Here is a 10,480-nt window from a genome sequence, read left to right on the forward strand (position 1 = left end):
GGAAATCAGTCCTACCTCCCTCCCTCTCGGCACCCCCACATGTCGAGCCCCACGGATGGGGGTCTCTGGACAAGGTGCATGGGAGTGTCCCCCCCCGGGGTTGGGGGTGGGGGAGAGGGGAGGAGCAGGCTTCGGGGAGCGAGATGGGTACTGAGCGGCGGACTGGGGCCTCATGCCCAGAAATCGCAGTCTGTGACCCAGCTGTTTCTTTTTGTGCTGTTGATGGAGCCCACCATCCTCACCCACCCACCCCCTCCCCACATCCTGCGGTCACCCTAACATTGTGGTCAACAAACACCTCTGCCAGGAAGGGGTTGGGGGAGTTGTGGGGTTGGGGGGGGCGGTGTAGGTGGTGAATGCAACAGGAGTTGGGCCCATTGGTCTTGGGCCTGTTATTGTAGAAACAGGAATTGGGCCAATTCATACTTGGGCCTGTTACTGTAGAAATAGTGTGGGGCCCATTCAGTCTTGGGCCTGTTGCTATAGAAACAAGAGGTGGGCACAGTCAGTCTTGGGCCCATTGCTATCGAATCAGGAGTTGGGGCCATTCAGTCTTGGGCCTATTACTATAGAAACAGGAGTTGGGACCATTCATTCTTGGGCCTATTGCTATAGAAACAGGAGTTGGGGCCATTCAGTTTTGGGCCTGTTACTATAGAAACAGGAGTTGGGACCATTCATTCTTGGGCCTGTTACTATAGAAACAGGAGTTGGGACCGTTCATTCTTGGGCCTGTTACTATAGAAACAGGAGTTGGAGCCATTCAGTTTTGGGCCTGTTATTATAGAAACAGGAGTTGGGGACCGTTCATTCTTGGGCCTGTTACTATAGAAACAGGAGTTGGGGCCATTCAGTTTTGGGCCTGTTACTATAGAAACAGGAGTTGGGGCCATTCAGTTTTGGGCCTGTTACTATAGAAACAGGAGTTGGGACCATTTGGTCTTGGGCCTGATGCTATAGAAACAGGAGTTGGGTCCATTCAGTTTTGAACCTAATACTATAAAACAATAATTGGACCCATTCAATCTTGGGCCTGTTAATATAGAAATATTAGTGGGGTCAGTTCAGTCTTGGGCCTGTTACTATAGAAACCGGAGTTGGGCCTGTTACTCTTGGAACAGGAGTTCGGTCCATTCAGTCTTGGGCCTGTTACTATAGAAACAGGAGTTGGGTCTGTTCAGTCTTGGACCTGTTGCTATAGAAACAGCATTCATTCTTGGGCCTGTTACCAGGGAAACAGGGGTGTATCCATTCTGTGTTTGAGCCTGTTATTTTCACATTGTTCCATTTAATGTTTGGAGCTTACTGCTGTAAAGAAAGAAGCGTTCCATTTGTCCTGTTACATAGGCCCATCAAACTATGAGGTTCGATGTGAAGGAGCAGGAGGACACTATTCAGCTGTTAAAGCCTACATGACCTGCTCAGTGACCTTCAGTTTACGTTCTGCCAGGGCCACTCAGCTCCTGATCACAGTCTTGGTTCAAACATGGACAAAGGAGCTAAATTCCGGAGGGGAGGGGAGTGTGACATTTGGCTAAGTGTGATAACGAGGAGCCCGGGCAAAACTGGAATGAATAGGTGGCAAACTCTCTGCTGTCACAGGAAGGTGGTTGGAGGTCAGTCATCTCAGCTCCGGGACACCCCCGAGCAGTTCCTCAGGGCAGGCTTCTAGGCCCAACTGTCTTCAGCTGCTTCACCAATGACCTCCCCTCTAATGTCCTTCAGGGAAGGAAACTGCCATCCTTACCTGGTCTGGCCTGGACGTGACTCTAGACCCATAGCAACGCCATTGATTTTTAACTGTCCCTCTAGGGATGGGCAGTAAACGCTGGTCTAGCCAGCAACCCTCCGACTCCTGGTGTGAATGAATTCTTTAAAAATTGCAAGGTCTGAAGTGGGAATGTTCACCGAAAATTACACAATGTGCAGCACCATTCGTGGCTCCTCAGATACTGAAGCAATCCGTGTTTAAATCCAGCAAGATCTGAACAATATCCAGGCCTGCGCCGATAAGTCCCAAGTTACATATGAACCTGTTCCCAGATAGATAGAGTCTTCCCCCACTCAGTTTGAAAAAGGTGTACATTAGCCTGGACTGAGGATCTCAAATTTAAACTATTGATAATCTAAAGACGACGTTGATTCGGAAAATGCCTTAAAGGGCTGGCAACAGAGAGGCAATGGGTAGTTTTAAAGAATTAACACTTGTTTTTCTAAAACAAAAACTGCACATTTCCATCCGGCAAAAGTACCCGGCAGGAAAAGTGAAAGAGCAAAAGTTGGTTGAGAAATGGTTTTTGGGCAAAGGAGGAGGTTTATAAAGTTGCCAAACGTAAGTGGCAAACCTGAGGATCGGGGGAATTGTAGAGTTCAGCAAGGAATTGGGAAACAAAGTGAGAATCGAGTATACCTGTTAAATAGGAGAAAGGGAGAACGGCAGATGCCGGGGAGTCAGAGACGAGGGTGTGCGTTGGAAAAGCACACCATCCGAGGAGCAGGAGAGTCGGCGTTTCAGGCATAGGTCAGGAATGTTAAAGAGCCGTCAACTGGAGACACAGGATGGAAAAGGTACAGAGGGCATGGCAAGAAATAAAAGACAAATGGTGCTTCCATTTCAGGATGGAGCTGGGGACTTCCTGTGAGGAGAACCCGGCTAACCTCATGGAGGTGATCTCTTCACAATGGGAGACACAGGAAATCTCCTGGGTATTTGCAAGACTGAGTCCGCAAAGGGTTGAGTTGAAACAAATTAGAATAGAATATTCTTTTGTCGAACAGCCCTTATGGTGCAGGAGTACAATGAAACGTTTTTACAGTATCTGTTTTCTGATGGAGCCATCTTAAGTACAAGTAGAAATCTCAGATACTAAGGAGGAATAAATGGAAACATAGGAGCATTACTTAAAGAGTGGAAAAGGTAACTTAGGAATAAGATCGTTCGAACACGCTTGCCTTCATTGCTGAGACCTTTGAGTGTCGGAGTCATGTTGGGGTTCTAAGGACATTGGTGAGGCCTTGTCTAGAGTACTGTGTCCCGTTCTGGTCGCCCTGTTACAGGAAGGATGTTACTAAACTGGAGAGGGTTCTGGAGAGATTTACCAGGATGTTGCCGGGAATGGGAGGTTTGGGTTAGAAGGAGAGGCTGGATTGGCTGGAACTTATGTCACTGGAACGTAGGGGGCTGAGGTGTGACCTTCTAGAGTGGACAGGGGACAGTGTAGAGTGAGCTTTCCTCTGTATGTAACCCTGTGTGTCCTTGTCCTGGGGAGTGTTTGTTGGAGGTACAGTGTAGAGGGAGCTTTACTCTGTATCTAACCCCGTGCTGTCCCTGTCATGGGGAGTGTTTGATGGGGGACAGTGTAGAGGGAGCTTTACTCTGTATCTAACCCTGTGCTGTCCCTGTCCTGGGGAGTGTTTGACGGGGGACAGTGTAGAGGAAGCTTAACTCTGTTTCTAACACCGTGCTGTCCCTGTCATGGGGAGTGTTTGATGGGGGGACAGTGTAGAGGGAGCTTTACTCTGTATCTAACCTTGTGCTGTCCCTGTCCTGGGAATCGAGGGGTTCGGGGTGGTTTATATATAGAATAACAGATACCCGGGAGTGAGTTACAGACTGGAATCGAATCGAGGGGTTCGTGGTGGTTTGTATGCAGAATATAGGTAGCTGGGAGTGAGTTAAAGTCTGGAATCTAACTGAGGGGTTCAAGGTGGTTTATATACAGAACAACAGAGACGTGGGAGTGAGTTACAGACTGGAATCTAACTGAGGGATTCAAGGTGGTTTATATATAGAATAACAGATACCTGGGAGTGATTTACACACAGGTGTCTAACTGAGGGATTCAGGGTGGTTTATATATAGAATAACAGATACCTGGGAGTGAGTTACAGACTGGAATCTAACTGAGGGGTTCAGGGTGGTATATACATAGATTAACAGATACCTGGGAGTGAGTTACAGACTGGAATCTAACTGAGGGGTTCAGGGTGGTTTATATATAGAATAACAGATACTTGGGAGTGAGTTACAGACTGGAATCTAACTGAGGGGTTCAGGGTGGTTTATATATAGAATAACAGATACCTGGGAGTGAGTTACAGACTGGAATCTAACTGAGGGGTTCAGGGTGGTTTATATGTAGAATAACAGATACCTGGGAGTGAGTTACAGACTGGAATCTAACTGAGGGGTTCGGGATGGTTTATATATAGAATAACAGATACCTGGGAGTGAGTTACAGACTGGAATCTAACTGAGGGGTTCGGGGTGGTTTATATGTAGAATAACAGATACCTGGGAGTGAGTTACAGACTGGAATCTAACTGAGGGGTTCGGGGTGGTTTATATGTAGAATAACAGATACCTGGGAGTGAGTTACAGACTGGAATCAAACTGAGGGGTTCAGGGTGGTTTTTATATAGAATAGCAGATACCTGGGAGTGAGTTACAGACTGGAATCTAACTGAGGGGTTCAGGGGTGGTTTATATATAGAATAACAGATACCTGGGAGTGAGTTACAGACTGGAATCTAAGTAAGGGGTTCAGGGTGGTTTATAATTAGAATAACAGATACCTGGGAGTGAGTTACAGACTGGAATCTAACTTGAGGGGTTCAGGGTGGTTTATATATAGAATAACATACCTGGGAGTGAGGTACAGACTGGAATCTTACTGAGAGGTTCAGGGTGGTTTATATATAGAATAACAGATACCTGGGAGTGAGTTACAGACTGGAATCTAACTGAGGGGTTCAGGGGTGGTTCATATATAGAATAACAGATACCTGGGAATGAATTGCCACCATTAGCTCATTCTCAGGCACTCGTTTTGTTTCAGTGTCTCTAACACTCCCCGTCCACCCAGGGGGTGGTGGGACCGTCTCTCCTCTCCCACACCAATTCTCCCCACTTTCCCCCAACGCGCTGCACGTTATCAGTGTGAAATTGTGAGTGATCATTTCCCAGAGATTGCTGAATCCTAACGCAACGTCGCGGCGCATTAATTGAGAAGGATATTGGCTCCTCAGCATCGTCTGTAATTGTGGACAAGTCCTCTGAGGTGTATGGGGGAGGCCGGGTAATAATATATTGCCAGTAACACCCGAGATCCAAGTGCTTTTGAGTTTCCGTCTGTATTGTGTCGTTAAACCCCAGCAGCAGTCAGGTTCATGTTTTTGTATATTTTATAGTGGGACGCAGTATTTCCAATTCCCACCGCAAATTGCTTTCCCGTTTCTGTTTTGTGTTCACTGGCCAAGCCTTGTGTTTAGTGTCCATCCCAAGATGCCCCTGCAGCAGGTAGCTATGAGTCTTACACTCGGTTGGACATGCCTTGGAGTGCAGGTTCCTAGCTCCTTGAAAGTAGAGTCGCAGGTGGATAGGATAGTGAAGGCAGCGTTTGGTATGCTTTCCTTTATCGGTCAGAGTATTGAGTACAGGAGTTGAGAGGTCGTGTTGTGGCTGTACAGGACATTGGTTAGGCCCACTTTTGGAACACTGCTTGCAATTCTATTGGAAAGATGTTATGAAACTTGAAAGGGTTCAGAAAAGATTTACAAGGATGTTGCCAGGGTTGGAGGGTTTGAGCTACAGGGAGAGGCTGAACAGGCTGGGGCTGTTTTCCCTGGAGCGTCGGAGGCTGAGGGGTGACCTTATAGAGGTTTATAAAACCATGAGGGGCATGGATAGGGGAAATAGACAAAGCGTTTTCCCTGGGGTCGGGGGTCCAGAACTAGGTTAAGGGTGAGAGGGAAAAGATTTATAAGGGACCTGAGGGGCAACTTGTTCACACAGAGGGTGGTACGTGTATGGAATGAGCTGCCAGAGGAAGTGGTGGAGGCTGGTACAATGACAACATTTAAGAGGCATCTGGATGGGGACAGGAATAGGAAGGGTTTGGAGGGATATGGGCCAGGTGCTGGCAGGTAAGATTAGATTGGGTTGGGATATCTGGTCCGCATGGAGGGGTTGGGCCGAAGGGTCTGTTTCTGTGCTGTACATCTCTATGACTAGATATAAAAGGGGCAACTTTTTCACACAGAGGGTGGTGTGTGTATGGAATGAGCTGCCAGAGGAAGTGGGAGAGGCTGGTACAATTTAAAAGGCATCTGGATGGGGACATGAATAGGAAGGGCTTAGAGCGATAAGAGCCAAATGCTGGCAAATGGGACTGGATTAATTTAGGATATCTGGGTCAGCATAGACGGGTTGGGCCGAAGGGTCTGTTTCAGTGCTGTACATCTCTATGACTCTGTGATGTTTCTACAGGAATTGTCAAAATGTTCATAAGCAAAATAAGGTTCATAACAAGGGAGTGAAGCTTTGTCTGGGGTGGGGGGGAGTGGGGAGCAGACAGTCTTTCTATTCCGCGAGGAAGGAGTTAGGGTGGGCGTGAGGAATTGAAGGGGGGGGTGGCAGGGGAGGAGAGAGACTCTTGTAGTTGGCGTTGGAGTCGGAGTGCTCTGGGAAGAGCAGTGCAATCCTGATGGAAAATTGCTGTGTTTAATGATTCTGAATAATAGCAGCAGAGTTAAAAAAGGTCTCCTTTTAACAAGAAGTGATTCATCATGGATGTCAGGGCTAGCTGCAGTTCAATCACACATGATCAGTGAGGCATGAGTCTAGCCCTGTGTTCAATTAAACCTGGAAGTGCCTGTATCTCTTACCAGTCATCAGGAGCTGCGAGTCCTGGAATTATACGTGTTTAGCCAAAAGCGCACTTTAACAAATATAATCTGCACGATTTTATGAACCTTGCTTCACGTTTAAGGCTCCTGACTCACGTCAGGGTTCCACGGCTGAGTCTTTCTGTAAACATATGGACGGAACGAACAATACAACACGGGAGCAGACCCTTCAGCCCAACCCGTCCATGCTAACCCGATCTCTAAATGAATCCATTCCCATTTACAATCACAGAGAGATATCCAGCACAGAAACAGACCCTTCAGCCCAACCTATCCATGCTAACCCGATCTCTAAATGAATCAATTCCCATTTACAATCACAGAGAGATATCCAGCACAGAAACAGACCCTTCAGCCCAACCTGTCCATGCTAACCCGATATCTAAATGAATCCAATCCCATTTACAATCACAGAGAGATATCCAGCACAGAAACAGACCCTTCAGCCCAACCTGTCCATGCTAACCCGATATCTAAATGAATCCAATCCCATTTACAATCACAGAGAGATATCCAGCACAGAAACAGACCCTTCAGCCCAACATGTCCATGCCAACACAACATCTAAATTAATCCATTCCCATTCAGAATCATAGAGATATTCAACACAGAAACAGACCCTTTGGCCCAACCCGTCCATGCTGATCAGATGTCCTATATTAATCTAGTCCCATTTGCCAGCACTTGGCCCATATCCCTCTAAACCCTTCCTATTAATGTCCTCATCCAGATGCCTATTAAATTGTACCAGCCTCCCCCACTTCCTCTGGCAGCTCCTTCCACACACGCACCACCCTCTGTGTGAAAAAGTTGCCCCTTAGGTCCCCTTTTATGTCATAGCATCTCAACAGTGTGGAGGCGGGAGATTCGGCCAATCCAGTCCGGGCCAAAGCTGCCCAGGCCCCTGGTGCGGTGAGCCACGATCCCACCCATCTATCCCCTCTTAGTATCTTCTAATGTGGACTCCCCTGCCCTGTGGAAAACACCTTGTCTATTTATGCCCCTTGTGGTTTTATAAACCTCTCCCCTCAGCCTCCGACACTCCAGGGAAAACAGCCCCAGTCTGTTCAGCCTCTCCCTGTCGCTCAAACCCTTCAACCCCAGCACCCTTTCAAGTTTCACAGTGTCCTTCCTGTAGCAGGGAGACCAGAATTGAATGCAGGATTCCAAATATGGCCTCACCGACATCCTGTACAGCCACAACATGACCTCCCAGCTCCTCTACACAATGCTCTGATCTATGCTGTTCTAAACTAATCCAATCTGCGAACGCATATTCCATATCTCTCTATAACCCGCCTGTTCTTTTGTCTGTCAAAGTGCCTATTAAACATTGTTATCGCCTCAGCCTCTCCCCCCCACCTTCCCCTGGCTCAGTGTTACCCTGCACATCTCCTTTTAGACTTACGCCTCTCACCTTAAACCTCTGCCCTCCGAGTATTTGACATTTCCCAAGCTGGGAAAAAGACTCTCCATAAGACCATAAGACATAGGAGCAGAAATCCAGCCATTCGGCCCATCAAGTCTGCCCCACCATTCAATCATGGCTGATAGCTTTCTCAACCCCATTCTCCCGCTTTCTCCCTGTAACCTTAGCAACCAAAAACCTATCTATCTCTGTCTTAAATATACTCAGTGACCTGGCCCCCACAGCCCCCTGTGACAGTGGATTCCCCAGATTCCCCAGTCTCTGGCTGAAGAGATTTCTCCTTATCTCCATTCCAAAGGGTCTTCCCTTCACTCTAAGGCTATGCCCTCGGCTCCTAGTCTCTCCAATCATAGAGTCAGAGAGATGTACAGCACAGAAACAGACCCTTCGGCCCAACCCGTCCATGCCGACCAGCTATCCCAACCCAATCTAGTCCCACCTGCCAGCACCCGGCCCATATCCCTCCAAACCCTTCCTATTCATGTCCCCATCCAAATGCCCCTTAAATGTTGTCATTGTACCAGCCTCCACCACTTCCTCTGGCAGCTCAGTCCATACACATACCACCCTCTGTGTGAAAAAGTTGCCCCTTAGGTCCCTTTTATATATTTCCCCTCTCACCCTAAACCTACGCCCTCTAGTTATGGACTCTCCCACCCCAGGGAAAAGACTTTGTCCATTTATCCTATCCATGCCCCCTCATGATTCCCAACATCCCCTCTGTCCAGGCCGTTCAGTATTCTGTAAGTTTCAATCACATCCCCTCCCTCATCCTTCTAAACTCCATCAAGTACAGACCCAGAATCCTCAAACGTCCCTCATATGTGAAACTTCTCATTCCTGGGACCTCCTCTGAGCACGTTCCAGCACATCCTTCCTGAGGAGATATTGGGCCCTAAACTGGACACAATATTCCAAATGTGTCCTGACCAGAATGAACCCTGGTCTTATATTCCAGTCCTCTCAAGACGAATGCCAACACTGTATTTACCTTCCCAACTGCTGACTCAACCTGCAGGTTTACCTTCAGAGATCTACCCGTGTCCCTTCATAAGTTTCGGTCCTCCCATCAGCCTCTGACGCTCTAGCTAACACATACGAGGCCAGACCTTAAATCCCTTCTAAGTGTTTCCGTCCCAGCGCAAGGCCTGGGCCGACTGATAGTTGAGGCTTCTTACTGTCTCTTGTCATCCCAGCGTCCTCCACCTGGTGGAAGTTTCCGGAATCGCTGAGGCACCCTGCAGGTCCCTCGCCAGACCAGCAGGTCCCAGAGCCCTTGGCCAACGCTGTGAGTTCAAACCCCTCCCTGGGGAATGGGAGTAGGCCTGAAAAAGACCGATCTCGGGGACAGTAACTACAGCAACCGCCATCGACGTGTGCGAAGATTCACAGAAGCCCCTTTTTTTCCCCCGTTGGGATGGGGAGCGGTGGGAACTTGCGGGGGCGGGGAGGGGGGAGGTGGTGTTCCCATGTATCTGCTGCCCCTTGACCTTCTAAGATGGTGGTGGGTTTGGAAGGTGCTGCCTGAGGACCCTCGGGGAGTTGCTGCAGTGTGTCTTGTAGATGGGACACACTGCTGCTACTGAGGTTCGGGCGGGGGGTGTGGAGGGAGGGGGTGTGGTGTCAATCGAGCAGGGGGCTGCTTTGTCCCTGGATGGTGTCAAGCTTCTCGAGTGTTGTTGGAGCTGCCCCCATCCAGGGGCAAGTGGGGAGTATTCCCTCACCCTCCTGACTTGTCGATGGTGGGACTCAGGAGGGGAGTTGCTTGCTGAGGGATTCCCAGCCTCTGACCTGCTCTCATTGTAGTGGGGATGTAACGTTACCTCATGATATTGTAAGAGGGGGAGAGACACGCACAAACGGCCATGTTACGTATTCGACATCATGAGGCACAACAGTTTGTAGCTTTGGTTGGCGTATTGGCATTTGTAGGAGGTTAATACAGCGAGTAAATATTAGACAAAATCACTGAGGTACTGCACAGGACAATCAGATGAACCAAGGAACTGATGTTCACTGACTGAAAACTTAATCATGGAGGTCCGTTACACAGAGCATCTTAGTGATGGGAGGAAAGAGAAAGAGAGAGAGAGAAAGAGAGAAGAAAGGGCGCACGAACAAAAGAAGGAAAGACAAAACAAAGGGAAAGAGAGACAGAGATAGATAAAGAGAGAAAGGGAGAGAGAGAAAGAAAAGGAAAGAAAGACAGAAAGAGATTGATAGAGAGAGAAAGAGACACATAGAGAGAGAAAGAGACAGATACAGAGATAAAGAGAGAGTGACAGAGAGAGAGAAAGAGACAGAGAGGTGGGGGAGAGAAAGAGAGAGAGAGAATGAGAGACAGAGAGAGAGAGAAAGAGACAG

General features: G+C 48.2%; 1 protein-coding gene across 1 annotated transcript in view; it reads left to right on the forward strand.

Moving 5' to 3' along the window:
- Window positions 1-10,480, forward strand: part of LOC132836189 (neurexin-2-like) — a 1,025,492-nt gene that overhangs the window by 905,373 nt on the left and 109,639 nt on the right. The window lies entirely within an intron of this gene.

This window comes from Hemiscyllium ocellatum, chromosome 46 (assembly GCF_020745735.1).
Source record: "Hemiscyllium ocellatum isolate sHemOce1 chromosome 46, sHemOce1.pat.X.cur, whole genome shotgun sequence".
NCBI lineage: Eukaryota > Metazoa > Chordata > Chondrichthyes > Orectolobiformes > Hemiscylliidae > Hemiscyllium > Hemiscyllium ocellatum.